General features: G+C 43.7%; 1 long non-coding RNA gene across 1 annotated transcript; it reads left to right on the forward strand.

Moving 5' to 3' along the window:
• The first annotated feature begins 1,829 nt into the window (after positions 1–1,829).
• Positions 1,830–9,066, forward strand: LOC129653255 (uncharacterized). Its single transcript, XR_008715017.1, has 3 exons — positions 1,830–2,539; positions 5,220–5,313; positions 6,921–9,066. It is a non-coding gene; the product is annotated as an uncharacterized LOC129653255 (long non-coding RNA).
• Positions 9,067–15,711: the final 6,645 nt, after the last annotated feature.

Below are 15,711 nucleotides of genomic sequence, written 5' to 3' on the forward strand. Positions count from 1 at the left end.
GGAATGTTGGCGAGATGATTACGGCCTCCGGGGAAGGGCCGGACTTGAGGAGATCATAAGATCAAAAGACTTCAAGACCATATCCCTTACTGCAAACCCACCACCATGTGTCCACTGAACCATCGCGAGTCTCAGCTCCCAGATTTCAGATGATGGGACACACTCACTGCCTCCTAGGGCAGAACATTCTGTTTTGAGATGCTGTTACACAGTCAACACTTTTCTTATTGAAATAAAATCTGCTTCCTTCTCATCTGTACCCATTAGTCTTGGGTCTGTCTTTGCAAAACAGTGCAAGTCTAACTTTTCCTGCTGCAGCTGTTACCACACCCTCCCTTCAATTCACCTTCTCTAGACTGAACAACCCCGGGCGCTGTACCCAGCCTGCCAACTGGCTGACCAGCCTCTGGTCACCATCATCTGGGCACTGTCCAGATTGTCACTGAGCTGCCCAGACCCAAAGCTTGAAATCTATGATTATCCAGACCAGGGTACCCTGGAGCAAGATTCGTGAACGCCTCCACCACCATCCCAACACTTTCCTGCACATCCCGATAGCACTGATTCCGTGCAAAGCTGCCTTAGACATGGGGCAGGTAACAGCTCTCACTCCCCAGGGACCGAGGCCGACAAGGACGCCCACATTCTCACCATTGTGCCGCTGTTGTGGGTGCTCTGGGGAACCTTCCCTCAGGACCCAGGCCTGAAGGTGTGGCTGCAGACAGACCTCAGCTGAGGCCCTCTCTGGGAAGCTGCTTTGCCCAGTGTAGCCTGCTTCTGGTGACGGGTCCATGTGGGGTCAAGGCCCTTGCCTCGATTTGAGATACCTCTAAAGGTCTGTCCCAGAGTTCCCCTGGGGCTGGCCGAAGCCTTTGCTATCACTGCCTGGCATGTGACCACCCACTGCTGCTGCTAAGTCACTTCAGTCGTGTCTGACTCTGTGCGACCCCATAGACAGCAGCCCACCAGGCTCCCTTGTCCCTGGGATTCTCCAGGCAAGAACACTGGAGTGGGTTGCCATTTCCTTCTCCAATGCATGAAAGTGAAAAGTGAAAAGTGAAATTGAAGTCACTCAGTCGTGTCTGACTCTTCAGGACCCCATGGACTGCAGCCCACCAGGCTCCTCCGTCCATGGGATTTTCCAGACAGGAGTACTGGAGTGGGCCACCTACCTCTGCCCAGTTGGTTCCTCTCACTGCCTCCCTCTGAGTTACTGCTCCCAAGGAGAGCTCCCCAGCACATGCAAGTCCTGCTTGGGGGTCTGTATCTGGGAAAGCTGCCCTCTACACTCAGGTGGCACTAGTGGTAAAGAACACGTCGCCAATGCAGGAGACGTAAGAGATGTGGTTTAGATTCCTGGGTTGGGAAGATCCCCTGGAGGAGGGCATGGAAATCCACTCCAGTATTCTTGCCTGGAGAATGCCATGGACAGAGGAACCTGGCAGTCCATCGAGTCCATAGGGTTGGACAGAGTCAGACATGACTGCAGCGCCTTAGCATGACCTGCTGCGGGCATGCACACCCCTCCTCTCCACCGAGCCTTCAGGCCTTCATAAGAAGGAAACTGTGCCCTCGCCTCCTGTTAGTCCTCACCTTTTGCTTCAAGTTGAGGGACTTCTGTGCTCTGAACCCCTGTCCAGACTAGAGAAATCACCTGTTGGGTGTACACAACAGGCCCTCTCTCACTGTCCCCTTCAAGGGACAAAACAAGGCCTAGACGACATGGAAAATCTTTTCCTGGGGCCAGGATGTCTCAGAGAGGAGGCCCCAGAGCCTACTCTGCATCATCTCGCAGAATCCTGCCTTCTTTTGAGAGGGTAACAGGCAGGAAGGCCAGGGGTCTCCAAATGGAGGAAATAGCCTGCAAGTGTCAGACATTTTTCTCTCTCTTAAGCGGCAGGAGAAAACAAACTAACAATATTTTTTTCCTTCTCTATACAAATTTAAAGAGAGGTTTCTCTTAAAATACTGTGTTGCCATAATGACACTAGAGATAACCAATGCCTTTTTCTTATGGAAATGTTTGTCTTGAGCTATGCTAATGTACTACGCCTTTACCCCAAACTCTGTCTCCAAGTCGGTTCCGCCTCTTGGCCCAAAACCTACTTGACAAACCAGTATGTTATACTCAGATATTGTTCCCCTAATCTATGTAAATGAAACTATTTGTATGGTGGTCTGTCCTTCTTTAAGATTCAAGTTAATTATTTTATGGCCCAAGATAAACCATTTGGTGCCATTCTAAATTTTAAGACATTCCTTTCTTTCATTAACAGACTGCTAGTGACTATATAACATCCAGCTGAAGACTAGCAAGGGGGTACTCTTTTTGCCCCCTTCTGATGCCTATGTCAGAAGCTTTCTCTATCTCCTTTATACTTTAATAAAACTTTATTACACAAAAGCTCTGAGCTATCAAGCCTTGTCTCTGGCCCCGGATTGAATTCTTCTCCTCCGGGAGCCAAGAATCCTGGTGTATTCGCGTGATTCAACAACAACCTTTCATCTTGGGGGCTCGTCCGGGATCCTTCAGGACAAGGTAAGGATGCTTGGAGCTTTAGTTCTTTGTTCTCTTAGCGAACACGTTTTCTGCTGTGCTTTACTAACTCTACCGTGTGCTTGTGTGAATGAATGGCAGGCCCTGCGTGAAACAAGTAAGGGGCCCTGCTCTGCGGTTCCACAGTGATCTCATACGGCTTATGAAAAAAACCTGTTGGGGTGTTATACCGACCTGTCAATGCCAAGAGGCACCCAATGTCTCCTTCGAGAACCGACCAGAAATGGACAAAGCGTGTGGACCGAACTCTCCTTTCTCGGTCAAACTTTTCGGTCTCTTTGACCATTTCATAACTCCTTGAGAATTAAAAGTACTAACCTAATCTATCGGATCATAGACTTTCAAGAGACTTGTGATCTATATTGTTACTGTATACTGTGGCTTAGGTCCCAAACTTAGATTGGTATTCAAGAAAGCGCCTAGCCTCGCTAAGAATCAAAAGTTTGAAAGCTAGATGGAACTCTAGCCCCCAGAACATCTCTGAGGTTAAAGGTTACTCAGATTGGGACTGTGATGGGTTTTTTCCTTTGGTAACGCCGGCTCTTAGTGGATCAGAGGAGGCTGTTATACTGGTGTGGTGATGCTTGAAAAGAACATCTCAGTTTTATGTTCGCGTCGGTCTTATTGTAGTCAAGAAATGCTCAGGGTCGTACACAGGCACTCAGGTGACGAATGTTTCCCACAGCGGTTTTAGCTTGAGAGGCATTCCGGAAGGTTACTCTGATTCACCCCAGGTGACATCAGAGACAAACAAGGTTAAGGGTAAAGAGCTAGACGTCAAGTAGAGATGCTATCAAGTCTACCCCTGGTACATCCCCACCCCATCTCGGTGGTAGAACCGGGAGGGACGAGTACGGCGCCTGCGTCGGTAAGAGACAGACTAAGTCCGACCAGGAAAGAAAAGCTTTTGGTGTAACGTCTGTCTACACCCCCATCTAGAGCAGGGAGGGACGCCTCCGGTAAAAAAAATGGCGCTGGTCGCTTTTTTCTCTCTTACAGATGAGAGCTAACAATTCCAGCCTCACTCCTTTGAACTGTATCCTGAAAAACTGAGATAGATTTGATCCCCAGGGCTTAAAGAAGACACACCTGGTCTTCCTATGTGATACTACATGGCCACGGTATCCATTGGAGGACGGCGAACGGTGGCCGGTTAGAGGGTCTCTTAAATATAATACTGTTCTACAATTAGACCGGTTCTGTAAAGAACAAGAAAAATGGGTAGAAGTAACATATGTGTTGCCCTTTTACTCTCTGCGAAATATGCCAGACTTACGTCCTAAGGGTATAGATTTGGGCGTGAAACCTTCAGCTCCCTTCTGTCCTCTTACTTTGCCCCCGTGCTGGGGACTCCAAACTGGGATTCAAACTGCCCACATGGAGGTCCAAACAACTCCTGTCTCAGTACGACCTCAGACTACTCTGGTTTCAGTAAAAACTCAGACCATCAAAGTAAGAGATGAGATGAAAGACAGGAGACAAAGAAAAGAGGAAAAACAGGTTTCTCCAATCTATCCCTGAGATCATATGCGCAGAGCAGCCAGACAGACTGAGAAACAGCCACAGAAGCTGTTGCCTCTTTATGAAACACCCACCGGGAAAAATAATCAGTCTGTGAGAGTTAATAAGCCTTTCTCTTATCAAAAAATACAAAGAATCAAGGAAGATCTGGGAGACTATTTAGATGACCCAGAAAAATATATTAGAGCTTTTAAAGGTGTTACTCTGCTTTATGACCTCACTTGAAAAGATGTGATGTATATCTTGGGACAAACGCTGACTCCCGAGTCAAAGACTCGAGTTTTGGAAAAAGCGGTTGCTTATGGAGATAAATGGCTTGGTAATAAATCAGTAGAGAAGAGAAAAAACGAGATAGCGGCCCTCCCCACTGGGAATCAGGCGGTCCCAACTATAGAACCAGACTGAGACTACAACACAGCTAAAGAAAGATGAGATCAAAATCATTTTGTTAGATGTATTCTTGAAGGACTTAGACAGGCACGTTCTAAGCCTTTAAACTATGACAAATTGACAGACATAGAACAAAAAAAGAGAGCTCCTGGTAAATTCCTAGATAGACTGAGAGAAGGCCTTCACAGATTCACTGAGATTGATCCCAAAAGTGAAGAGAGAAAAGTGATCTTAAAAGATAGATTTCTCACTCAGTCGGCTCCAGATATCCGCCGTAAGCTATTAAAACAGGCGTATGGACCAAATCAGTCTTTAGATACTCTGTTACAACTGGCTCAGACAGTCTATTATGGTAGAGAATATGAAGAAAAGAAAAAAAGACAAAAAAAGACAAAGAAAAAGGCGGAAGCCTTCGCCATGGCTATGAAAAACGTTCTTAAACAGCCTGAAAAAAGTGCCCAGAGGGGCCCAGGTGAAAAAAGATGGGCTTGCTACTACTGTGAAAAAGAGGGGCACCTCAAGCGGGATTGCCCTCAGACATCTAAGCCGCCCCCGGCTCCATGTCCGGTCTGCAAAGGACCACACTAGAAGAGAGACTGCCCCCAGAGGCGTAGGTCTCCCGGGTCAGACTCTCAAGACAATCAGGACTGAAGGTGCCCGGGAGTCCCCACACAAGCTCCCGTCCTAATTACACCTGAAAAACCCCGGGTATTAATAGTTGTGGGGGGCCAATCTGTCGATTTCCTTTTAGATACTGGGACAACTTATTCTGTGCTCACTGAAGCCCCTGGCCCACTTTCTTCCCGATCCGCTTCCGTAATGAGACTGTCTGGACGAGCCAACAGGTATTATTTCAGTTATTCTTTATCTTACAACTGAGATTCTGTGCTGTTTTCACACGAGTTTCTGATTGTGCCAGAATCTCCCTCACCCCTCTTGGAAAGAGATATACTGAACAAAGTCCATGCCTCTGTTTTCATGAATATGGAACCCTCCCTTTCTCTCCCTTTAGTTGAACAAAATGTAAATCCTAGAGTATGGACAGATGAAAAATCTGTGGGTCGAGCTCAAAATGCTATTCCTGTAGTTGTTAAGCTCAAAGACCCGCACGTATTTCCACATAAAAAGCAGTATCCACTGAAACCTGAAGTTAAAAAAGGGTTAAAACCCATCATTGAAAATTTAAAAGAACAGGGACTATTAATTTCCTGTAACAGTCCTTGCAACACTCCTATTTTGGGTATAAAAAAATCAAATGGTAAATAGAGACTAGTTCAAGATTTACGAATAATAAATGAGGCTGTAGTTCCTTTACACCCCGTAGTGCCTAATCCTTATACTCTATTGTCTGAAATTCCTGAACGGGCCAAATATTTCTCAGTAATTGATTTAAAAGATGCCTTCTATTCAGTACCTTTGGCGGAAAAAAGTCAATTCCTATTTGCCTTTGAAGACCCTACGCAGCCAGCTTCTCAATTAACCTGGACAGTTTTGCCCCAGAGATTTCGTGACAGTCCTCACTTATTCGGACAAAGTTTGTCACGAGATCTACAAAACTTTAATAGCTCTGAAACAGTGGTGTTACAATATGTAGATGATATTTTGCTCTGTGCTGAGACAGAGAAAGCTTGTTCGCGAGCCTCTGAAGATTTCTTAAACTTTCTGGCGGACTGTGGTTACAAGACATCAAGAAAAAAGGCTCAGCTTTGTCAACAATCGGTTAGATATCTGGGCCTAATCATATCAGAAGGGACTAGGGCCATAGGCCCTGAGAAAATTAAACCTATACTAAATCACCCCTTACCTATGACTTTAAGACAATTGAGAAGATTTTTGGAAATCACAGGTTACTGTCACATTTAGATTCCGGGTTACGGGGAACTTGCCCGGCCTTTATATAAACTTATAGCTGAAACTCAGCAGGCCCAAACCGACAAACTGGTTTGGTCTCCAGAAACTCAAAAGGCTTTTAAGGTTCTTCAGACTGCTCTCCTGCAAGCTCCAGCTCTGAGCTTGCCCACAGGGTCAGAATTTAATTTGTTTGTCACTGAAAGAAAAGGTGTGACATTGAGAGTTTTGACACAACCCCGAGGGCCTCACCAGCAACCTGTTGCTTATCTAAGCAAAAAATTAGATGTAGTTTCACGTGAGTGGCCCTACTGCCTAAGAGTAATTGGGGCAGCGGCTTTATTAGCACCTGAAGCTTTAAAAATAATTAATGGACGAAACCTTACTGTCCTGACTTCTCATGATGTAAATAGAATCTTAAATTCTAAGGTTAATAGTTAGATGACAGACAGTAGGCTTCTTAAGTATCAGTCATTGTTGTTAGAAGGACCAGTAACTAAGCTTAAAGTTTGTAAAAATTTAAATCCTGCCACTTTCCTTCCTGAAAAAGAAAATGAAACACCTGATCACGATTGTTCTCAATTCCTAACTTTAAACTATGCAGCTCGAGAAGATCTAAAAGATAAACTGCTGGGTCTGTGGAGCGCTCCCCTCTTCGTCAGTAGAAGGCTTCCCGTGGTGGACATCCCCACTTCAAGAAAAAGACTTTCTCCAAGTCTGTGAATACCTTCGACAGCAATCACATGCGATGCCTCTTCTTCATCTGATGACAACTACCAACCCTAAAATGGACTGGTGCAACACTTTGTACTCTAACTATGGACATAATGTGACTTTTAATTTTGATTATACATTTTCTAGGTTCAATGACTATTTTTCTACATATAAGGTAAATAGGTCTAGATCTAATGGTTTTTTACCTGACGTTTATCAAATATGAGACGAGGTTACATGGCTAACTCCTAAAAAAAGACGCTTAATATCTACTGCCTCTATATGCTGGGAACAAACAGAGCCGTCCCCAAAAGTTAGCCAACAACTTAATTACAATGATTAAAAACAATTGAGATATTTGTCTCAGGAAACATACAATGTAATCATTCCCGTGTTTTCCAACCCCAGATCAGGTTCTCCCTTTGTCTGGCCAGGCACAAATTGAGACTGGATGTCTCAGTCACGCTGGCTTGCGCCAAATGAGACTTATTGGATATGTGGCTCTTACCTATGGGCGTGGCTTCCCCCTGGTTGGATAGGGAGATGCACCCTGGGTCTAGCCTTTACTCATGGCTTTATATTTTCAGAGCTTCCAGAAAAGCCTGCTAATTTACCCCACCTTAAAACTCGGTGGACAAGGTCTGTATTTTATTGGTATGATTATTTGGCTACAGCGTTTGTTCCCTCTTTGAGAACTACAGATGTTATGTTACGAGTGGATGCTTTGACTAATTTTACTCAACAGACATTACAAGATTCTCAGAAGGCTATTTCAGCTCTTAATGCTGAACAAGCACAAATTAAAAAGGTGGTTTTACAAAACAGATTGGCTCTCGATATTCTGACAGCTGCACAAGGAAGAACCTGTGCCATTATTCATACCCAATGCTGTACATACATACCTGATATGAACACGAATGTTACTCATTTTACTAACCACATGAACAAGATGATTAGGGCCATGGATACTCCTGAAGCCTCAATTGCCTCACTTTGGGAGACGTTAACTAGTTCCCCATGGTGGAGGACTATCTTAATTACAATAATTCTGGTTGTTTTGTTCTTGCTGTTTGCTCCCTGCATCTGTAATTGTATAACTAGATTTGTTTCTAGCCGCATGAAAGCTTTTAAGTTACAAATAGTTGCTCAAACTCCTGCTACTGCTGTAGCTTCCTCCGACTACTATTTGGGGCCCCTGGATCAGATATCCTCAATATGAAGATTAGGAGAATATGTTGCCTCACCAATTTAGGGACAACGCCCCTTGTCAGCTCGAAAACAGTTATAGAATGAGAACGACGCCCCTTTTCCCTAGGCAACATAATTCTCCTAAAAGAAAAGGGGGGAATGAGAGGGTAACAGGCAGGAAGGCCAGGGGTCTCCAAATGGAGGAAATAGCCTGCAAGTGTCAGACATTTTTCTCTCTCTTAAGCGGCAGGAGAAAACAAACTAACAATATTTTTTTCCTTCTCTATACAAATTTAAAGAGAGGTTTCTCTTAAAATACTGTGTTGCCATAATGACACTAGAGATAACCAATGCCTTTTTCTTATGGAAATGTTTGTCTTAAGCTATGCTAATGTACTACGCCTTTACCCCAAACTCTGTCTCCAAGTCGGTTCCGCCTCTTGGCCCAAAACCTACTTGACAAACCAGTATGTTATACTCAGATATTGTTCCCCTAATCTATGTAAATGAAACTATTTGTATGGTGGTCTGTCCTTCTTTAAGATTCAAGTTAATTATTTTATGGCCCAAGATAAACCATTTGGTGCCATTCTAAATTTTAAGACATTCCTTTCTTTCATTAACAGACTGCTAGTGACTATATAACATCCAGCTGAAGACTAGCAAGGGGGTACTCTTTCTGCCCCCTTCTGATGCCTATGTCAGAAGCTTTCTCTATCTCCTTTATACTTTAATAAAACTTTATTACACAAAAGCTCTGAGCTATCAAGCCTTGTCTCTGGCCCCGGATTGAATTCTTCTCCTCCGGGAGCCAAGAATCCTGGTGTATTCGCGTGATTCAACAACAACCTTTCAAGACCACAAGGCTTCAACTGTAAAGACGGTCATGGTTGCCTTTGTTTGGATGTTAATATTCTTTATGATTCTACCACATTTTAATTTAAAATTTTTTTGTTATTAGCATATAATTGCTTTACAATGTTGTGTTAGTTTCTGTTACACAACAAAGTGAATCATTTATAAGTATACACATATCCCTTCCCTCTTGAGACTCCCTCCCACCTCCCTCCATCCCACCCCTCTAGGTCATCACGGAGCACATGTTTTTGAAAGGTTGTTGTTGAATCACGCGAATACACCAGGATTCTTGGCTCCCGGAGGAGAAGAATTCAATCCGGGGCCAGAGACAAGGCTTGATAGCTCAGAGCTTTTGTGTAATAAAGTTTTATTAAAGTATAAAGGAGATAGAGAAAGCTTCTGACATAGGCATCAGAAGGGGGCAGAAAGAGTACCCCCTTGCTAGTCTTCAGCTGGATGTTATATAGTCACTAGCAGTCTGTTAATGAAAGAAAGGAATGTCTTAAAATTTAGAATGGCACCAAATGGTTTATCTTGGGCCATAAAATAATTAACTTGAATCTTAAAGAAGGACAGACCACCATACAAATAGTTTCATTTACATAGATTAGGGGAACAATATCTGAGTATAACATACTGGTTTGTCAAGTAGGTTTTGGGCCAAGAGGCGGAACCGACTTGGAGACAGAGTTTGGGGTAAAGGCGTAGTACATTAGCATAGCTTAAGACAAACATTTCCATAAGAAAAAGGCATTGGTTATCTCTAGTGTCATTATGGCAACACAGTATTTTAAGAGAAACCTCTCTTTAAATTTGTATAGAGAAGGAAAAAAATATTGTTAGTTTGTTTTCTCCTGCCGCTTAAGAGAGAGAAAAATGTCTGACACTTGCAGGCTATTTCCTCCATTTGGAGACCCCTGGCCTTCCTGCCTGTTACCCTCTCAGTCTCATGCCTGACTCAGGGACATTTCTACGTGTGAGGAAAAAAGGGAGGAAAAGCTGAGGGCAGCACCTTCAAAGTGCAATGATACCTGAAGAGATTGTCCCACTGCTCATGGTTAGAGTGAAGTAAAAATAGCTTAGAAGTGAGGGGAAGGAAACAGTTCAAATGCCTATTTTCTAACCACTTCCATGTCCATTAAGCTATCAAGATAGATTTATTTTTCATTTCTCACTAGTCTCATGGTTAAGAATGAATTCAGGAGCCAGACCACCTGAGTTCAAAACCTGGCTTACCACTTATTAGCTGGGTGACCTTGAGAAAAGTACTTTACTCCGACCTCATTTCCTTGTATGTGAAACAATGATAGTAACTATATCGCCTTACAAGAGACTAATGACAAAACAGTACCCAGTTCATAGGGCTGTTGAAAAGATTAAATGAATTAATACACACAATGTATCTTTAATGGCAGGCACATGCTACATACAATGTAACAGCTTGCTGTCACTATTAAAATCATCCTTATGTGTCGTAACTGCCCATTAAATTGTCTCCAATACTGCTGGCTTCACTAAAATCTAATGGGGGGAAGATTTTTACTCCTCTCTTGATTGGGCAATGTTTGGAGACATTTTCGATTGTCATATCTAAGGGGTTGGGGTGCTACCTTTATGTAGTGGGTGGAAGTTAAGGTTAGGGTCAAGACATTCTTAAGCATCTTGCAACCCACAGGACAGCCCCCTGCAACAAGGAATGTAGATAATGTTGAGGTTGAGAAACCCTGATTTACTGCAGGAGACATCAGACTTTTCCCGTGGCGGGCCAGAGAATGAATACATTTGGCTTTGCAGCCATATGGTCCAATGGTCTGTACCGCAACTACCCAATTCTGCCTTTGCAGCGAGAAAGCAGCCATGGACAATACACATACAAATGAGTGCCACTGTGTTCCAACAAAACTTTATTTACAAAAACAGATGGCAGGCCAGCTTTGGCTTGATGGCAGTAGTTTGCAGGTCCCTGAGCTAACGCCTCCTGTGTCTTCTTTAAACATCATGTTCATCACTTCCCCCCTGGTTCAAAATATACTCTACCAGCTTCCCATTTCCTACAAGTAAAGCCCAGACTCCTTGTTGGGAATCTAAAGCCTTCTGGCCAGTGCTTCTCTTTCCCCCTTAATCCTTTATGCCTCTCCCATCAGGCCTGCAGCCCCACCATACCCACCATTTCCTGAACAAGCCACAAGCTTTCCCTCCTCCTTTCCTTGAGTCTGCTCGTAGTTACTTCCCCACCATGCACATCCTCTAATTCCTTAGGTCTTTCTTCTCTTTCTCTCTCCCTTTCAATAGGTGAGCCTAATGGCACTGAAAGCAATGAGCAAGATGTTAGCAAAGTTGAAGGCAATGGATTGTCCTAGAGTAAGGCAACAGCTTTGGGAATAGAGAGGAACCACTGGGTTTGAGAGGCATTTCTGAGAAAAGCAAAAAGGATCTGGTGGCTAACCAGGTGTGTGTGAACGGGAGAGAGGAGAGAGAACTGTGGGGGACTTAGGGGGAGAATGGCCCCCAGTTTTCTCATCTGGGAGACTGAGTGATTGATTCTATTTACACAGACCCAAAAGTGTGGGAGCTGGAACTGGGTATCAGGGTGGGAGTGGGTTTCGCGTTCAATTCTGGACAAGTGAATTTGATATACTTGTAGGGCACCCATAAGAAAATGTCCAGAAAACAGTTGGAAATGGAGGTCTGAAACCAAGAAAAGAGATTCAAGCTAGAGAGCCAGACTTGGGAAATAAGCACATAGATCATGTTTGAGATGGTGGGAGAAGGCGGATGATCCAGGGGAAAAAACAAGCTAGTAAGAGAAGGGAAACAAAGACCCTGCCAAAACCTCTTCCTGGAGGTTTCAGCTTCCCTTTCAGATGCTTAAATGTTTAATCTTTGTTCAGAACAATTTCAGTGTGGGGAAAGCTGAAGGCCAAGGCATCCCTTCAGGTTATCTGCAAATTAATACATATAAGAAAATGAACTTTCATCCCTAGGTATAGTGAGAAAGCAATTTCCAAATTAATTCCTGACTCCTTCAAAATAACTTGGCTCTGGGTATAAATCTACATTCTATCCAAACCTCAATGTTTTTAAGAGTCTCCAACTGATGCTAGTTCTTCTCATGGCTATAAAGCTGGGAGGCAGCATTTACTCCTTGAAGGAACCTAAGAGACACAATCCCATTTGCCTCTCTGCACTCTTCAAAGATATTCTGGTTGAAAGATTTTGCAAATTTTTCAGAGTTGCAGTTGATATGGATATGTATGTATATTTATATGCCTGGCACCTAGTACCAGGTTACAGCTCTGAGTAAAGGGACAAGAAGAATAATCTGACGAAGGAAATCAAGACACAGCTTTAGGATGTAGAGCCCAGATGCACCTCAGTGTCTACACAAATATGCACATTTATTTGTTCAGATGAGGCTAAAATGATTGATTTCATGGATAAGGAACATTGGCTGGGATAGTCACTGTTTTGTTAAAACTGCAAGGCTCTGAACAATGGGATTAGCATCACTTCTAAATGTCTGATGTGTGGACAATTATCTGGGTTGACGTTTCACCAACAGAGAGGTCTTCAGCACTTAATACACTCAAACTCAGGGGTAAGAAAGGGTCTTCTCCCGATTTGGACTCTGCCCTGGCCCTTGGCAGAACTGGATTTGGAGAAGTAAAGTAGCTTTGCCGCTGTTTTACTCACATAGAGCTTTACGTGTGAATAGGGAAAGAATACTTTGACAAGAAGGCTCATTTTGATCTTTAGGATTCATGTTACCTTCTGATTGACTTCAGGTTTAGGCATTCAATTTATTCTTATTTAGCAACTTTTTATCCAGCTGTCAAAGGCATTAGATCTAATCACTGCCACTTTCTTTAGAGAACAGTAACCTCTGCGAGGAGATATTTTTCCTCTTTTCAATGGTGGGAAAAGAGCCAATTAAGCCTCATCCTGCAGAGGTACAGTGGCCTCACACACAAAACATAAACCTAGCAACTCCATTAAACTTTTGCATTCCTATCCCCAGACAAATGAAATAGGGAAAGATGATGTCAGCCACTCTGGGTCTCCATGGTTCACTTTCTTTCTAAATCAAGAATATACAGGTGGCCCCCTCCCTCCTGTTTATTCCTTCTTCCTTTCTACGGAGCACAGGGAGAGCAGGAAGAAGAGAAAAGGAGAGAAGGAATTAGCCAGGACCATGATTTTTGCCAGTAATGGAGGAATAATGGCTCTTTCCAGGAAGACAGAGGAAATGGGCTAAATTAGAAAACATTTCACAATGCCGGGCCTCGGTATCAAGTTGAGCCAAACTCAATCCAGCACAGCAATTTCCCACCTCCCAACTGTGTCTGCTTGTGCTCAAAACTCCAATTATATCAGCCTGAATGCTTCTCCTAAAACTACTACTTCTCTTGTCCGCCTTCTGCTGCCCCCATCCTGAGCTCTCTCTGACTCCAAAAAGGGAGTTTTAACTGTCAGTGCATTTGGGCTTCGGCCCCTCCTTCAGCTTTCTTGAGTTGCCTTTCTCTCTCCTCCAGCTTCTTTATTAAAAATGCTAATACTAACGTTTTCTGCCTGGATTTCCAAAAAAAAAATGCAGTAAAGCGGAGCTGAGGCTGGTAAGGAAGAGAAGCAGAGATGATCCGAACCAAGGAGGGGCTTTTTATCTGGCTGCCCCTCAACTGATGCTCGCAGCCCAGAAAGCGGAGAAGGCACAGCGTGGGGAGGGAGAAGAGGCTGCGATTTTTTTTTTTCCTTTTAAAATTAAAACTCCCTGAAAAGAGAAAATGCTGTCCTTGTAACTTTGGCAGGGACTTTCAGCTTTTGTTCCCTTTGTCAGAGGGGCAAATTTCATCTCCTCCTTGGGAAGAAGAGAGGGGAAGAGCAATGGCCCAGAAACCTGGCATGTGCCAGGGACCAGAGAACGAGGAGGAGGAAGATGGGCAGGGGGAGGATAACTAGAGGAGAAAAAAAGAACATCAAAAGCGACTCTGAGGATGAGGGGGCAGATAGAAGCAAAAGGGAGAAAAGAAGTAGGGAAAGAAGTACCTGAATTGCTGGGAAATTAACAGGAAGGGACAATACAGAAAGGGCAAAGAGCACAATAGGAGACACAAGAAAAACTACAGCTGTTAAAGAAGCATAGAAATGGCCAATAGGAAAGACTATGCAGGTGATTCCCAGGGGTTAGGGTGGTCATCCTCTCAGGCATTTTCCACAATGTTTATATAAATCAGGCAACGGAATCTTCCACTCCCCAGCTCCACACTGGCTAATAAATTATCAGCGTATCTTCAACCTACACTTTCCTCTCTCTTTCTCACCCATTTCCTAGTTTTCTCCCCTGAATAACTTCTCTGCCTTTTCTTGTGGCATTTATATTGCTTAGACATTAATAGATGATGCCACTCCCCACTTACCCAAGTTATACATCACATAATCCTTCTTTTCCAGTTTCCATGTAAACCAAACCCTCTGCTGCCATCATGAATCACAGGATCGTTCCCCCAAAGTCCTTCATTTCTCTGTGCTTTAGGTAATAAAGGAACAATAACAGGTGGTTGCCCAAAGCCGGCAAGAGAGAGGAAATAATGCAGAAGTAAGAGTCAGGAGACTGGATCCCCAGATTAAATTCTATTACTAATTCGTTGTGTGATTGGGCCAGATTGTGAGTTGAGCTGGATTCCTGTCAAAGCCCGTTTTAGCTCTTACAGCCTAAGAGATTTAATCTTTATTAACTCTGTAGTAGACAACTTTGTGAAGGCACTGGGCTTCCTTGATGGCTCAGATGGTAAAGAACCCACCTGCAATGCATGAGACCTGGGTTCGATGCCTGGGTCAGGAAGATCCCCTAGAGAAGGGAATGGCAACCCACTCCAGGATTCTTGCCTGGAGAATTCCATGGGCAGAGGAGCCTGGTAGACTATAATCCATGGAGCTGCAGAGACTCAGACACGACTGAGCGACTAACACACACACAGGCTTTAGCATCTTGCTCCACTGTTTACTTGTAAGCCACTTGACCTTGTAGTAATTTACTTGATTCTTCTGACCCTGAGTGTCCTCAGAGGTAAACTTGAGAAAATACTGCCAACCTGATTGGGGATCTTACTGTATGAAGTAAACAGAAGTTCCCAAACTTTCCCAACCCATAGCACTCAGTGACTCCCCTACACCTAAAGAAATTCTACTAGCTTTGTTTATTAAGTAGTCTAGTCCAAACAACTTAATAAGGTGTTCACATTCTAACAACTTAGTAGTCATTTGAGAAAAACAATACTTTCAAAAATTGAAAGTACCTTGTGTGGTCTCTGTCAGATATGCTCATGTTTCCCTTGATAATTTAAAATATCTTGCAGTGCCCCTGTAAGACAGCCGTGTGTCCCAAGTCTTTAAGGGTGTGGTCGAGGCATCAGGAAAGTTAAGTGTAAGTAAGGCTATGGGAAATACAGAGCAGGGACCCAACAAATGGCAGTTATTCTACTACCAACTGGAACACTCCCTTAGCATCTAAACTGGATCTAGAAACGTGAATTGAAGTTAATCTCGTTCAGATTCATTGCTTCCCCATGTGTTAAATACAGGGTCCAGAGGAGCTGGGAGAAAATGGGAGACGTGAACTCCTGAGTTGAACACTGCAT

This window comes from Bubalus kerabau, chromosome 5 (genome assembly GCF_029407905.1).
Source record: "Bubalus kerabau isolate K-KA32 ecotype Philippines breed swamp buffalo chromosome 5, PCC_UOA_SB_1v2, whole genome shotgun sequence".
Classification (NCBI taxonomy): domain Eukaryota; kingdom Metazoa; phylum Chordata; class Mammalia; order Artiodactyla; family Bovidae; genus Bubalus; species Bubalus kerabau.